General features: G+C 38.7%; 1 protein-coding gene across 2 annotated transcripts in view; it reads right to left on the bottom strand.

Annotated features, from left to right (window-relative positions):
• Positions 1–16,741, bottom strand: part of AK5 (adenylate kinase 5) — a 258,793-nt gene that overhangs the window by 225,468 nt on the left and 16,584 nt on the right. The window lies entirely within an intron of this gene.

The following is a 16,741-nucleotide window of genomic DNA, read 5'->3' as shown; positions in this document are numbered from 1 at the left end:
GGAGCCTGGAGCTTGCTTTGGATTCTGTGTCTCCCTCTCTCTCTGCACCCCCCCGCCCCCTGCCTGCTCATGCTCTGTCTCTCTCTCAAAAATAAATAATAAAAAAATTATGAATAAAAAATAAATTATTTTTTTAATTGGCCAGGAAAAGAAATTAAGCTTCACAAGTATTTAATATTTAGACTGACAGTGTGGCCTGCACTATGTCAGACAGTCATGTCACCTACATAGGGTCTACATATATTTGTGAGGTTGTGTGTGTGTGTGTGTGTGTGTGATAAAACAGTAATTAAAATCAGACACAGTTGAGACAAGTAGCACTGCAGGGTATGGACTCCAGTGCCTTGTAAGGCCCAGGCTGGTGATAACAAGAGTGAGACACCAGCTGGAGTGGGAGTGAGGGACAGCCATGAAATAGATATCACCCGTGCTGTCTAATGACAGCAGCACTACCCAGGTGGAGAGACATGAACTGGGAGCTGCTAAATCACTAAGGTTGCAAGACAAGGCAGAAACGGACTTTTTATCGTGAAATCTCCTAATTTTAGAATTTAGTACACATTTAAAAAGTTGTCTGATGCCCACAGTCAGCTTGAGTTTGTGACCTCAAGGTTAAAGAAAGCTAGTGGTTTAGAATATCTGTAACCCCTCCTTTGAAATCCTAGCTCTGTGCACCTGCTGGTGGCCTCAGGCAAGTTACTTAACTTGTCAGAGCTTCTGCTTCCTTATCTGTAAAGTGGAATAACAATGGCTAGTGTTAGGAAGTAAAGTGATAGCATAATAAAAATCAATTATACAATATGCATATTCAAATGTAAGTTTCTAGAGACAATATACTTTGCTTGTACCAAAAACATAATCAAAAGTATAGGAGCAATGGAAACATCAGGCTAGCTGAACATCAAATGGTATCAATAAATACAACAGAAAGTGAACGGATCTTTCGGACATTTGGGTCACAGAAGCATAAAACACATACATATCTTTATTATACTTGGAAGAAAACCAACCAGCATTATCATCAAGGAAATTGTGCACAGGTCCCCAACAAGGCAACCACAGGCAACCAAAACATTCCTCACATGAAAATCACAAGCCTAGCTAGGAAAGGGAAGGAGGCAGCTCTGTGGGACCACTCTCAAGGAAGGAGAAACTGGCAGGAAAAATGGGTGAAATCAAAACAGGGTACACAGAATTGGGGAAGTTTGGTCTTGCTGAATTGTATAAAACCAAGATGCATACCGAGAACACCACTACTAATCTGTGGGCTTCCAAATGCTTCTGCCCCACAGTGTGAATGTCCACAACCTAGCTGACAGATTGCTGACATGGTTCCAGCCATTCTTAGCAGAAGAAAAATTTCTTTCAACAGAGTCTTAACTGGAACCTCAAAACATAAAATAAAAGCAGAGTTGTTCTGGGCTGCTTTAACACCTGAAGGTGGCCCCTACGGGCTCCATCAGTCAATTTGAAAAACAGCCCCTAGAAGGAACCAGAATGTCCTTTTACCTTCAAAACTTCTGACACACAGGAGGGGAGAGCTAGTGAGAGCCCTTCTGCTGTATATAAATGTATGGAGTATTTATTCTCAACATGTGTAACAGTAATTAATAACCACTTCCTGTGGTTGAGTCGTTACTATGAGCCATACATTGTGCTAAGAACTATAGGTATGTGATCTTATTTCATCTTTACAGTAGCCCTGTGAGGTATTTTTATCCTCATTCTTCAAAGGAAAACACTGAGGCCTCTAGAGGGTTCATATTTCAGCCAAAAGCATAGTGAATTAGAGTCAAAACCCACTGTATTCCGTTGGCATTATAACCAACTCCACTGATTTATATGAAGGTGTGAGAAACTGAACTCATGATCACTTTGGAAGCAGTCCCTTGAGTCCTTCCTTTTCTGGATAATTCATGACATTAATAATTATTTTCCACTTCAAATCAACAAACACTTAAGAGAACCCAACATAGTAAAGATATGTGCTAAATCAGCAGGGCAGTTGTGGGCATCATAGGGGTGGTAGAGGCGAGAAATAAAAAGAATGGAGGAAAGTTTACAGCATGAATAGAAGCTTAACTGTAGGAGAGATAGACACACTCACTAACACAAACAAAAATTCCACAAATATCAACTGAGAATTGTTTGGGGGAAAAAAGTAGCTTATTTGTAATAGCAGCACACTAGGAACAAAACTAACAAAAAGTGTACAAGACTTTTCTATGGAAAACCACAATGTTACCTACTGAAGATTCAACATAAAAGAAGACCTGAATAAATGAAATGATGGGGTAATGTTCATGGATGGGAAGATGTCAGTTCTCTGAAAATTAACCTATATGTAATCTACAGTGAAATTCAAATAAAATCTCAACAGTTTTTTTATGGGCCTGACAAATTGATTCTAAAATTTGTAAGAGTATATATGTATAGGCATAGCCAACTTAGAAAGGAAGAAGGGGAACAGACTGCCCTTCAGGCATCAGGATATAACTTATAGTTTTTTGTTTGCAACTATGATATTGATGCAGAAAAATATAAACAGACAAAAGCAATAAGTAGGAAAACCATAGAGCAGACCCATGTCTACCCAGGAATAAGTCATTTCAATGAGGAAAATATATGCTAGGTAACAAGTAATCTTTGGACCACTGGATACATTTTTCATTTCCACTTAAAACCTATAATAAAATTCTATCTTCACTTCAGACTATGCACAACAATTAACACCTGAACCTTCAAAACAAAATTAAAAATAACTAGAAAAATATAGAATATTTTTATGAGACTGCAAGGAAGTCTGTCTTTCTTAAGTCTTTTCTTAAGACTTAAATGTAAAAGCCAAAAAAAAAATGCTGATAAATTTACCACATTAAAATTTAAAACCTCAGTAGGACAAAAGATAGGACATGATTCTATATGCTTCTCAGTCATGATTTAAAAAAAATATAAATGGAAGAAAATACAATCAAGATACATAGCAAAGTATTGGTATCTAGAGTGTCCAAATCAATAATAAAAACTCAAATAATCCATCAGAAAAAAAGGTGCCAAGGTTATGTTTTGGCAAATCTCAAAAAAGGAGATACAAATAGTCAATAAACACATTTTAAAAACACTTCAGTTCACTAGGGATTTAGGAGAACACAAATCAAAAGAGCAATACAAAAACATTTCTAATCCATCAGGTAGCCTAAAATAAAAAAAAAAATTTGAAATAAGTATTGGTTAGGTGTGGAGAATGGGAAAAAAGTAATCATAAGTTTATGGGACCATTTTTTAATATATTTTTAAAAATCTAAAATATAGGGGCGCCTGGGTGGCGCAGTCGGTTAAGCGTCCGACTTCAGCCAGGTCGCGATCTCGCGGTCCGTGAGTTCGAGCCCCGCATCGGGCTCTGGGCTGATGGCTCGGAGCCTGGAGCCTGTTTCCGATTCTGTGTCTCCCTCTCTCTCTGCCCCTCCCCCGTTCATGCTCTGTCTCTCTCTGTCCCAAAAATAAATAAACGTTGAAAAAAAAATTAAAAAAAAAAATCTAAAATATAGATTTTAAACTACACACACACACACACACTCCCTCTACTTTAGAAAATCCTTTTCTATAAATATTCTTGAGAGATCTTTTTGATACATGCAAAGGAGGATGGGTTCAAGGATGTTAGTCATAGTATTGTTGGCAATGACAGAAATTTTAAAGAAATCCGAATGTCTACTAATATGATACATTTATAGAATATAACATTATGAAGCAGTTACAAGAATGAGCTAAGTCTGTTTGTTATCAACACAGATAGAACTCAAAAACAGAATGCACAGTGAAAAAAGCAAGTTAGGGGATGATATAAATAGCCCTGAGGAAATAGCAGTAGCAGGTCACTGTGAGAAACAGGAAGCAGTCTGGCATTTAGAATGTAAAAGTAGATACATAAAATTGGAAAATGAGCTGGGGCCAGATAGTTGAATATATTATTTACTGTCATATTTATAAAACACTAGATTTAGTGGGGGCTTTCCTCCTCCATTTGCAACTGAGTTATTGGTTTCAGCACCACTGAGTTATTGGTTTCAGCTTTACTATTTGTAATAAATCTTCAGTACACAAATCTAGTGCAGAGGTTCATCCCATGAACTATGAAATTCTGCAACCTTTAAAAAATACTTTGCTTAGGCTTCCACCTTGGACTCTGGGCTATCCAGCAAAATCTTGGCTACACTATATGTTCTCTTGGTGGTGGAAAAATCTTAGGCTTCCCATTCTTGCTCATCTTGATTCCTTCCCCCTCACTAATCTGTTATTTCACCAGATTGCATTTAGCAACATACAACAAGAAATAGATAAACCCTAGATAGAATTGACCAATTTGCAAACGGATGAAAAGAAGGTGTCTAGTAACTTAGATCTTACCAGGTTCAAAAAAATCAGCTGCTTCTATACCTACAAAGAGCAGAAGAGAAGGCTATTGTCACTCAAAGGACTCCCATTAACACCCTCCCCAGCTATCCAAAAAAAGGGGACACACCCCTGAGGCAAAACCTAAATTAAGGATGCTGCCTATTGTTTTATATGGCTTCAAAGTAACTACCATCAAAATATCTGTACCTAGAAAAGAACTTTGAGCGTAGTTATCAGCACATGGAACTAACTGGAAGCAAAAAGAGCAGATGCTTACCAAACTTTTGAGGAAAGTTTTACCAAAGCAACCATAAGCCTAGCCAGAAAAAGCTTGTTTGTTCATTTGTTTGTTTGTTTTCAAATTAAGAATAGCTCCTAGGAGGAGCCAAGATGGCAGAACAGCATGGAAGTTTTGTGTGTGTCTTGCGTCCATGAAATACAGGCAGACCAACACTAAACCATCCTACACACCTAGAAAACTGATCTGAGGATTAACACAACAATCTGCACAACCTGAACCATAGAATTCAGCAGGTATGTAGCACGGAGAGCTGAACTTGGGGAGAGAGAAGCTGGTGGCAGGCAAGGAGCCTCCTTTGCAAGCGGAGAGAGGATGGAGACTAAGGCAGGGGAGAATACGGGGAAAAGCACCCCTCCCCAAAAGCAGTTGGAGAGAAAGTGGAAAACTGGAAACAGCCGCAGGGACTAAACTAAAAAGGGAGAAAGGAGAAAGGAGAGAGTTTAAATTCCATTAAGACTGTAAACAAGGGGAGCGCAAAGGCTGCAACTCCGCAGCTCGATACCTGGTGGTACTCTGGTGGGAAGGGCAAATCCCCAGGAACAGAATGCGATCCAGGAGGTTCTCAGGCCACATGGGGAAAAGAGGTTCCACTGTTGGAAGGACTTTTGGTAGAGACTGTTGAAGCCACCTGGTCCCAGCAGACCCCAGAAAATGGCCACATTCGCTGGGGCTGGAACAAGGTCGTTAAGGGTGAAGCCTGGTGCCAGATGTGTGTTGCGATTTTCCATAATCCCTGAAACGCTGCTGCTACACTGTCTCTCGAACTTTTTCTGGGGCAGGCTGGCACCTGGCCGCAGTCTCCAGGCACCGGCTGCAGCAGGGTCCTGTGAACTTACCTGGGTGCGGCCGGCATTCAGCCATTGCTCAGTGAGACCCTCCGCAGAGGGGTGGAACAGGTCAAAGCCGCAGTCCTTCACACGTAAGGGGCTGGGGAAAACAGCCGCATCTGAGACAAAACTCGGGAGAGAGGTACTGCCTGGGGCCTGGTCACGGAGAGTGATAAAGCGGGGAGAGGACAAGAGCTGAAGACAGAGGACGGGTGCGCGATCCGGAAGAACAGACTGGGTAGCGAGGGGCGCCATTTTCACCACTCCCACGCATGCGTATACGCGCCTATGAGCCCTGCAACCATCCACCCCAGTAGGCTAGCAGCGCCATCTAGTGGAGAGCAGAGCTGTTACACTGAGTCCCGCCCAACTGGGCCAACTTCACTCTCCAAGAGCACAAGTCTCACCGCCGGCTTAGTTTATGGACTATAAAGCGCTACATAGACTGACTTCTAGGAAAAAAACGATGCAATTTCAGCCCTACTTCAATCTGTTAGCACGTTCATCTATTAAATTTTCTTTTTTTTTCTTTTTCTTGAATACAGAAAAAATTCATTTTTATTTTCAATTTTTATTAAAAATATTCTTAATTTTTATTACTATATTTTTTAGTTTTGTGTAAATTTTTCCAAATTCCATTTTACTTCCATCGTTTTATTTTAGTCTACTTCAGTGTATTCACCTTTTCAAATTTTCAAACAATTTCCTTTTTTTCTTTCTTTTTCTTTTTTCTCTTTTTTTGTTTTTCTTTTTCTTGAATGAAGAAAGAGAAAAACTTCATTTTTACTTTCAATCTCTATTAAAAATATTTTTCTTTAATTTTTATTACTATATTCTTTGCTTTTATGTAAATTTTTTCAAATTCCATTTTACATCCATCATTTTTAGTCTACTACAGTGTATTCACTTTTTCAAATTTTTAAACAATTTCTATTTTCTTTTTTATCTTTTTCGTTTCCTTTTTTCTTAAATACAGAAAAAGAAAAAAAATCATACTTATTTTTAATTTTTATTAAAAATATTTTTCTTTAATTTTTATTACTATATTCTTTGCTTTTATGTAAATTTCTTCAAATTCCATTTTACATCCATCATTTTTAGTCTACTACAGTGTATTCACTTTTTCAAATTTTTGAACAATTTCTATTTTCTTTTTTATCTTTTTCATTTCCTTTTTTCTTAAATACAGAAAAAGAAAAAAATCATACTTATTTTTAATTTTTATTAAAAATATTTTTCTTTAATTTTTTTCTACTATATTTTTTACTTTTGTGTATATTTTTTAAAATTCTATTTTTGCCCATCATCTCATTTTAGTCTACTTCAGTGTATTCATTTTTTCAAACTCTCAAATGATTTCCTTTTCTTTTTTCTCCCCCCCCCCCTTTTTTTCTCTAATCTGTCAAACCACTTTCAACACCCAGACCAAAACACACCGAGGATCTAGCATCATCTATTCGATTTTTGTGTGTGTGTGTGTGTGTGTGTGTGTGTAATTTTTAATTTTAATTTTTTTAATTTCAATTTTTCTACCTCATTAATTCCTTTTCTCCCTTCAAAATGGCAAAATGAAGGAATTCACCCCAAAAGAAAGGGCACGAAGAAACGACAGCCAGGGATTTAACCAACACAGATACAAACAAGATGTCTGAACCAGAATTTAGAATCACAATAATAAGAATACTAGCTGGAGTCGAAAATAGATTAGAATCCCTTTCAGCAGTAAAAAATAGCCACAATGAAATTAAAAATGCCATAACTGAGCTGCAATCACGGATGGATGCAGTGGCGGCAAGGATGGATGAGGCAGAACAAAGAATTAGCAATACAGAGGACAAACTTATAGAGAATAATGAAGCAAAAAAAAAGAGGGAGATTAAGGCAAAAGAGCACAATTTAAGAATTAGAGAAATCAGTGACTCATTAAAAAGGAACAACATCAGAATCATAGGGGTCCCAGAAGAGGAAGAGAGAGAAACAGGGGTAGAAGGATTATGTGAGCAAATCATAGCAGAAAACTTTCCTAACCTGGGGAAAGACACAGCCATCAAAATCCAGGAAGCACAGAGGACCCCCATTAGATTCAATAAAAACTGACCATCAACAAGGCATATCATAGTCAAATTCACAAAATACTCAGTCAAGGAGAGAATCATGAAAGCGGCAAGGGAAAAAAAATTCCTAACCTACAAGGGAAGACAGATCAGGTTTGTAGCAGACCTATCCACAGAAACTTGGCAGGCCAGACAGGAGTAGCAGGATATATTCAGTGTGCTGAACCAGAAAAATATACAGCCAAGAATTCTTTCTCCAGCAAGGCTGTCATTCAAAATAGAAGTAGATATAAAAAGTTTCCCAGATAAACAAAAATTAAAGGAGTTTGTGACCACTAAACCAGCCCTGCAAGAAATTTTAAGGGGGACTTTCTGAGGGGAGAAAAGATGAAAAAAATATATATATATAAATACCAAAAGCAACAAAGATTAGAAAGGACCAGAGAACACCAACAGAAACTCCAACTCTACAAGCAACATAATGGCAATAAATTCATATCTTTCAGTACTCACTCTAAATGTCAGTGGACTCAATGCTCCAATCAAAAGACATAGGGTAACAGAATGGATAAGAAAACAAGACCCATTTATATGCTGTTTACAAGAGACCCACTTTAGACCTAAAGACACCTTCGGATTGAAAATAAGGGGATGGAGAAACATCTATAATGCTAATGGTCAACAAAAGAAAGCCGGAGTAGCCACACTTATAACAGACAATCTAGACTTTAAAATAAAGACTGTATCAAGAGATGAAGAAGGGCATTATATCATAATCAAGGAGTCTATCCACCAAGAAGACCTAACAATTGTAAACATTTATGCACCAAATGTGCGAGCACCCAAATATATACATCAATTAATCACAAACATAAAGAAACTCATCGATAGTAATGCCATAATAGTAGGAGACTTCAACACCCCACTCACAGCCATGGACAGATCACCTAATCAAAAAATCAACAAGGAAACAATGGCTTTGAATGACACACTGGACCAGATGGACTTAACAGATATATTCAGAACATTTCATCCTAAAGCAGCAGAATATACATTCTTCTCCAGTGCACATGGAACTTTCTCCAGAATAGACCATATACTGGGACACAAATCAGCCCTAAGTAAGTACAAAAAGATTGAGATCATACCATGCATATTTTCAGACCACAACGTTATGAAACTCGAAATCAACCACAAGAAAAAGTTTGGAAAGGTAACAAATACTTGGAGACTGAAGAACATCCTACTAAAGAATGAATGGGCTAACCAAGCAGTTAAAGAGGAAATTAAAAGTATATGGAAGTCAATGAAAATGATAACACCACAACCCAAAACCTCTGGCACACAGCAAAGGCGGTCATAAGAGGAAAGTATATAGCAATCCAGACCTTCCTAAAGAAGGAAGAAAGATCTCAGATACACAACCCAACCTTACGCCTTAAGGAGCTGGGAAAAGAACAACAAATAAAACCCCAAACCAGCAGAAGACAGGAAATAATAAAGATTAGAGCAGAAATTAATGCTATCGAAACCAAAAAAACCAGTAGAACAGATCAATGAAACCAGAAGCTGGTTTTTCAAAGAATTAACAAAATTGATAAACTACTAGCCAGTTTGATCAGAAAGAAAAAGGAAAGGACCCAAATAAATAAAATCAAGAATGAAGAGGAGAGATCACAACCAACAGAGCAGAAATAAAAACAATAATAAGAGAATATTATGAGCAACTGTATGACAATACAATGGGCAATCTGGAAGAAATGAACAAATTCTTAGAAACATATACACTACCAAAACTGAAACAGGAAGAAATAGAAAATTTGAACAGACCCATAACCAGTAAGGAAATCGAATTAGTAATCAAAAATCTGCCAAAAAACAAGAGTCCTGGGCCAGATGGCTTTCCAGGGGAATTCTACCAAACATTTAAGGAAGAGTTAACACCTATTCTCTTGAAGGTATTCGAAAAAATAGAAATGGAAGGAAAACTTCCAAACTCTTTCTATGAAGCCAGCATTACCTTGATTCCAAAACCAGACAGAGACCCCACTAAAAAGGAGAACTACAGACCAATTTCCCTGATGAACATGGATGCAAAAATCCTCAACAAGATATTAGCCAACTGGCTCCAACAATACATTAAAAAAATTATTCACACGACCAAGTGGGATTTATGCCTAGGACGCAGGGCTGGTTCAATATCTGCAAAAAAATTAATGTGATTCATCACATCAATAAAAGAAAGGACAAGAACCATATGATCCTCTCAAAAGATGCAGAGAAAGCATTTGACAAAATACAGCATCCTTTCTTGATAAAAACCCTCAAGAAAGTAGGGATAGAAGGAGCATACCTCAAGAACATAAAATCCATATATGAACGACCCAACGCTAATATCATCCTCAATGGGGAAAAACTGACAGCTTTCCCCCTAAGGTCAGAAACAAGACAGAGGTGTCCACTCTTGCCACTGTTATTCAACATAGTATTGGAAGTCAGCCCCTGCAATCAGACAACACAAAGAAATAAAAGGCATCCAAATCGGCCAGGAGGAGGTCAAACTTTCACTCTTCGCAGATGACATGATACTCTATATGGAAAACCCAAAAGGTTCTACCAAAGAACTGCTAGAATTGATCCATGAATTCAGCAAAGTTGCAGGATATAAAATCAATACACAGAAATCGGTTGCATTCCTATACACCAACGATGAAGCGACAGAAAGAGAAATCAAGGAATCGATGCCATTTACAGTTGCACAAAAAAACATGAAATACCTAGGAATAAATCTAACCAAAGAGGTGAAAAATCTATATGCTGAAAACTATAGAAAGCTTATGAAAGAAATTGAAGAAGATGCAAAAAAATGGAAAAAGATTCCATGCTCCTAGATAGGAAGAACAAATATTGTTAAAATGTTGATACTACCCAAAGCAATCTACATATTCAATGCAATCCCTATCAAAGTAACACCAGCATTCTTCACAGAGTTAGAACAAATAATCCTAAAATTTGTATGGAACCAGAAAAGACCCTGAATAGCCAGTGTGATTTTGAAAAAGAAAACCAAACAGGAGGATCACAATCCCAGACTTTAAGCTATACTACAAAGCTGTAATCATCAAGACAGTATGGTACTGGCACAAGAACAGACACTCAGATCAATGGAGAAGAATAGAGAACCCAGGAATGGACCCACAAACATTTGGCCAACTAATCTTTGACAAAGCAGGAAAGAATATCCAAGTGAATAAAGACAGTCTCTTCAGCAATTGGTGCTGGGAAAACTGGACCACTTTCGTACACCATACACAAAAGTAAACTCAAAATGGATGAAAGACCTAAATGTAAGACAGGAAGCCATCAAAATCCTCGAGGAGAAAGCAGGCAGAAACCTCTTTGGCCTTGGCCACAGCAACCTCTTACTCAACACATCTCCAGAGGCAAGGGAAACAAAAGCAAAAATGAACTACTGGGACCTCATCAAAATAAAAAGCTTCTGCACTGCGAAGGAAATAATCAGCAAAACTAAAAGGCAACTGACAGAATGGGGGAAGATATTTGCAAACGACATCAGATAAAGGGTTAGTATCCAAAATCTACAAAGAACTTCTCAAACTCAACACCCAAAAAACAAATAATCCAGTGAAGAAATGGGCAAAAGACATGAATAGACACTTCTGCAAAGAAGACATCCAGATGGCCAACTGACACATGAAAAATGCTCAACATCACTCATCATCAGAGAACTACAAATCAAAACCACAATGAGATACCACCTGACACCTGTCAGAATGGCTAACATGAACAACTCAGGCAACAACAGATGTTGGCGAGGATGCGGAGAAAGAGGATCCCTTTTGCATTGTTGGTGGGAATGCAAGCTGGTGCAGCCACTCTGGAAAACAGTATGGAGTTTCCTCAAAAAACTAAAAACAGAACTACCCTACAACCCAGCAATGGCACTTCTAGGCATTTATCCATGGGATACAGGTGTGCTGTTTTGAAGGGACACATGCACCCCCATGTTTATAGCAGCACTATCAACAATAGCCAAAGTATGGAAAGAGCCCAAATGTCCATAGATGGATGAATGGATAAAGAAGATGTGGTATACACACACACACACACACACACACACACACACACACACACACAATGGAGTATTACTTGGCAATCAAAAAGAATGAAATCTTGCCATTTGCAACTACATGGATAGAATTGGAGGATATTATGCTAAGTGAAATTAGTCAGTCAGAGAAAGACAAAAATCATATGACTTCACTCATATGAGGACTTTAAGAGACAAAACAGATGAACATAAGGGAAGGGAAACAAAAATAATATAAAAACAGGGAGGGGGACAAAACAGAAGAGACTCATAAATATGGAGACAAACTGAGGGTTGCTGGAGGGGTTGTGGGAGGGGGGTGGGGTAAATGGGTAAGGGGCACTAAGGACTCCTGAAATCATTGTTGCACTATATGCTAACTAATTTGGATGTAAATTTAAAAAAAAGAAGAAGAAAAAAAAAAGAATAGCACCCAAGGAGGGCACAGTCTCAATACGTCACTGTCATATAGCCACACTGCTTAATGGACAAGAAGAATTTTTCAGAAGCCAGCAGCTTCAGAAGAGAAGAGAGAACCAGGAGTTGAAAATGGGCTAACCCAGGAAAGGATTTGTTATATGCTATGATTCAGTGACTACCATATACACTGCCAAAATTCCCTTTTCTGAATAGGAGCCTTTATTTCACTTCTCCCGGTCTTGTTCTTCCACTCTTTATTGGTGGCAGGGAGGGAAGACAACTTGATGTTTAGTCTGTAAGTGGCTGAAGAGTCTAATCTGGACTTAATGGAGAGAACTGTACATCAACTAGAGATTCTTGACTTTTGATCTAGATGGTGGGACCCTGGTTATTTTCCTTGGGGAGCGAGTGAGTACATTCTATGTGTAGGAAGAAAAGAGCATGCCAACATTTGAATGGCCAGAGAGGCAAACTGTGGCAGAAGCTGCTAGTTAGTTCTCCAATGTTCCATAGGAATAAAACTGTAGCCAGGCACCTGGCTGACCAGCTGGATTATATTTCCCAGCCTGCCTTGCAATTACAACATGCCTAACGAAATTCTTAACAATGCTATGTGAGCAGAAATGGTAGATGCCACTATCCAGATCTGGGACTTCAGACCTTCAGACCTTCATATTCTCTTCCCTTCACATGCCAGTTGGAAGCCATATGTGGTGACAACCCTGCTTCGACCATACGAATGATGACAGTGTCCCAGGAGATGGCAGAACAACAACTTGGAAGGAACCATGGTCCCTAAATGACCTCAAGGAGAAAAGCTGCCCAGTCAATCTGGACTGTTCACATCGACACCATTCCCTAGGAGAAAAAATACACTTCTTTGTCATATATGCTACTCAAGTGTTAGTTTTTTTTTTTTAATTTGTTTGTTTGTTTTTTTTACAATGGTAAGACCATTGCTAGTATATGGCTGAAATTGGAAATCCATGTCTTCCTATACCCTGGACCTGTGAGGAAGTCTTGGGGGAAACTTCTGCACACCTGTGTATACATGTCCACATGCACACACAAAAAATAGCTGGTTAAAGAAAAAAATTTGAAGAGTTGTGGTATAATGAAAATATATATTTAGTCTTTGTCCCTAATTCCTGGCACAGAGCTTCTAAAACCTTCAGAATTTCCTGAGTGCTAGTAGCATCTTTTGTTGTTCATAATGAACAGCTTCTGACCATACCTGAATCTAAGCTAATAAAGTGATTCTGGGCAGGGCCCAAAATAGCGTCAGGATGGGGATTTGTTGGCAGAGAGATCAAAATGATATTAGAAGGTGGGCACTTTCAACACCACTCCTTGATCTCTAGGAAGGAGGTTAAAGACAGGGTTAGAACAATTCTTCAACAATTAACTTTGGGGAGCTTTTGAGTTGGTGAAATTGTTGAAGTGCTGGGTAGGGGGTGATGCACCCAGATAGAACATGGAAGTTCTACATTCACAACCCCACACCATGCCCTACACATCTCTTCCATTTGGCTGTTCCTGAGTTGTACCTTTATAATAATCCCCTACATGTATGTAAAGCATTTTCCTGAGTTGGCATCAAAACTGACAAGGGTGTTGTGGGAACCCCAGAATTTGTAGGTGATCGGACAGAACTACAGGTGGCCCTTGGACCTTGTGTCTGACCTCTGAAGTGCAGGCAGTCTCATGGGACTGAGCACTTAACCTCTAGGGTCCATACTAACTTGGATATTTAGCATCAGAGTTGAATTCAATTATCAGATATCTCGTTGGTATTGAGGTCTGGAGAACTAGTATGGAAAATCTGCACACGTTTGGTGTCAGAAATGATACCAGAAAAAAAAAGACACCACAAGAGCTCAAGTCTACATAAGACATGGAATAATCAGGGCTGACCCTAACAGTTTGCTTTACATAAACACCTTAAGCTTTGCCTCTGCACCCTCTGAACTCTGGCAGCTCAGTCATGGGGGCATCAACCTCAGCACAACTGTTCTGCTTATAGAGGTCAAGATCCTCTAGACTATTACAATGCCAACCTAAGAAAGATGTTAAATTGGACTTTTCCAGCTTCAAATGTATGGTTGAGAACAGTAAATGCAAGTGACTGCATATTCTACAGAGAGATACCAGACTGTCCTATAGAACTTCCTAACAGGTGTCCCCAACCAGTATTGTGATGCTTGGCCCATCACCTGAGGCTGTATGAGAGAAGGTGGAGATAGATCAGGTATCCAGAGAGTTGCTGGAGAGTTATGTATTTCCCGCCCCTTGCCCACTACCGGCCCCACCATAAGCCACAATGGGAAGAATTTCAGGAGTCTGAGACATCACTTTGGGTTTCTGAGGCTGAATCAGGCCCAAGCAGATATATGTTAAACTGAATAAAAAACTGAAATTTTTATTTTATATTGGACTTTTTTTTTAACGTTTATTTAGTTTTGAGACAGAGAGAGACAGAGAGACAGAGAGGGCAGAGAGAGAGGGAGACACAGAATCTGAAACAGGCTCCAGGCTCCGAGCTGTCAGCACAGAGCCCGACGCGGGGCTCGAACCCACGGACCGTGAGATCATGACCTGAGCCGAAGTCGGACGCTCAACCGACCAAGCCACCCAGGCGCCCCTGGACTGGTTTTTTTTTATTAAAAATTTTTTTCCAGCTTTACTGAGATGTAATTGTGGTCTGGGCTTTTTAATACCAGAAAGCAACACTATCTGTTAATATTTTAAAGTGACCAGGAGAGCTTTGAGGTCTGCCTGAGTTATTATTCAAGGGAGAAGAGAGAGATTCACAGTATATTTGAAAGGCAATAGACAGAAAAAAATCAAGAAGCTTTTTCTGCTTGTGGCTGCCAAACGCATGTCATTCAATACATAGTTTGAGTGGCTTTGAGTGGGAATGCCTGCCTGGCTATCATGCTTCCACCAATAGCCAAGAATCATGCAGAACGGCTGCCATAGCACCCATTTTCAACAGCAACATCAGGTGACACAACAGCAACAATGAAAAAATTGATTTTTCTAGTTTTTCTCTTGTCAGGGATGGAGCAATTAGACCAAGCCCTTAAACTGAGAAAGCATCAGAGGTCCTGGACTACTGTGGGGAGAGGAAAGCCTGAAGAGGGGAGAAAGACACTCCAGCACAACAGATGTCCCCAAACAGTCAACCTGAATATTCAAAGAGAGGCTTTATGAAGCTGTCTTCTGGCCTTGAACTGCCTAAATCCGTACTTCTTTCATATAATACATAAATTTACATCTTATTTGACTTTGTATCCTCTGATATAATATCTGTAATATGTTAAAAGCCTATTTAAATAAGTAAGAAAAGATAAACAAGTCCAGAGACAAAATAGGCAAAGGAAAGCAGGTGATTCACACAAGAAATACAAATGGTCAGTAGAGTATCTGAAAATATACTTTAGTAGTAACTTAAGAAATGTACATTTAAAAGCTGAAAGGCTACTGTTTCTTACTTATCAGGTTGGCAAAAATCTTAAATATGAATTGTATCCAGTTGGAAAAGGTCTGGAGAAATTTACTCTCACTCAATATTGATGGGACTATAACTTAGAAAAAACTTTTTGGAGGACCATTTGGAAATAGCTATGAAAAATTTTAAATGCATTTCTATATGACCATGCACACATGTACACACATGGGTGCGTGTGTGTTTAACATACAGAATATGGCCTAGATGGATATATAACAAGCTTTATAGTATTTCTATTTCTCAGGAGAGAAGGGCAGTGGAATGGAAGTAGGGTATCAATGGACGTTTACTTTTTTCAAAATTTTTTTTCATGTTTATTTATTTTTGAGAGAGAGAGACAGAGTGGGAGCCGGGGAGGGGCAGAGACAGAGGGAGACACAGAATCTGAAGCAGGCTCCAGGCTCTGAGCTGTCAGCACAGAGTGCGACGCAGGGCTCGAACCCACGAACTGTGAGATCATGACCTGAGCCGAAGTCGGATGCTTAACCGACTTAGCCACCCAGGCACCCCAATGGACGTTTACTTTTTTTTTTTCAATATATGAAATTTATTGCCAAATTGGTTTCCATACAACACCCAGTGCTCATCCCAAAAGGTGCCCTCCTCAATACCCATCACCCACCTCCCCTCCCTCCCACCCCCCTGGACATTTACTTTGTACACCAGGACTTAACATTTTGATGACCACATGTTATTTTTGTAATTAAAATTTTTATATGAAAAAGCAATCACCTTGGCTTTTCAAAGAGTAAATATACAAAGTATTTTAAGTGATTTATTTCCCTTAAAGATATATGTATTAGGTTTTGAGCGTGCATAGTCTACTGAAATTTGTGTAAATTTGGGCAAACTGAACCCTACCTTGTAATAGGTACGTGGTTTAGTATTTTACACCCCAGTGAAGAGGGCTTCCTTATTTAGTAACAATGTAGATATAGGGTGATGTTTTATTTTTGCTGGGCAGTATGGAACAAGCTTGTTTTAAGTAATTAAAGATTGTAAAAGATCTTAGGAAAAGTATTTTGAAATAAAATTTAGAGAGATTTGCATTTTTTAATAAAAATAACGAATTCTATTATTAGTTTATATCTCTTCTTTTTTGGCAGAGACTGTCTCCAATTT

Source organism: Lynx canadensis, chromosome C1 (genome assembly GCF_007474595.2).
Source record: "Lynx canadensis isolate LIC74 chromosome C1, mLynCan4.pri.v2, whole genome shotgun sequence".
Classification (NCBI taxonomy): Eukaryota; Metazoa; Chordata; class Mammalia; order Carnivora; family Felidae; genus Lynx; species Lynx canadensis.
The sequence above is the reverse complement of the archived record's forward strand: the minus strand, read 5'-3'. Positions and strand labels throughout refer to the sequence as shown.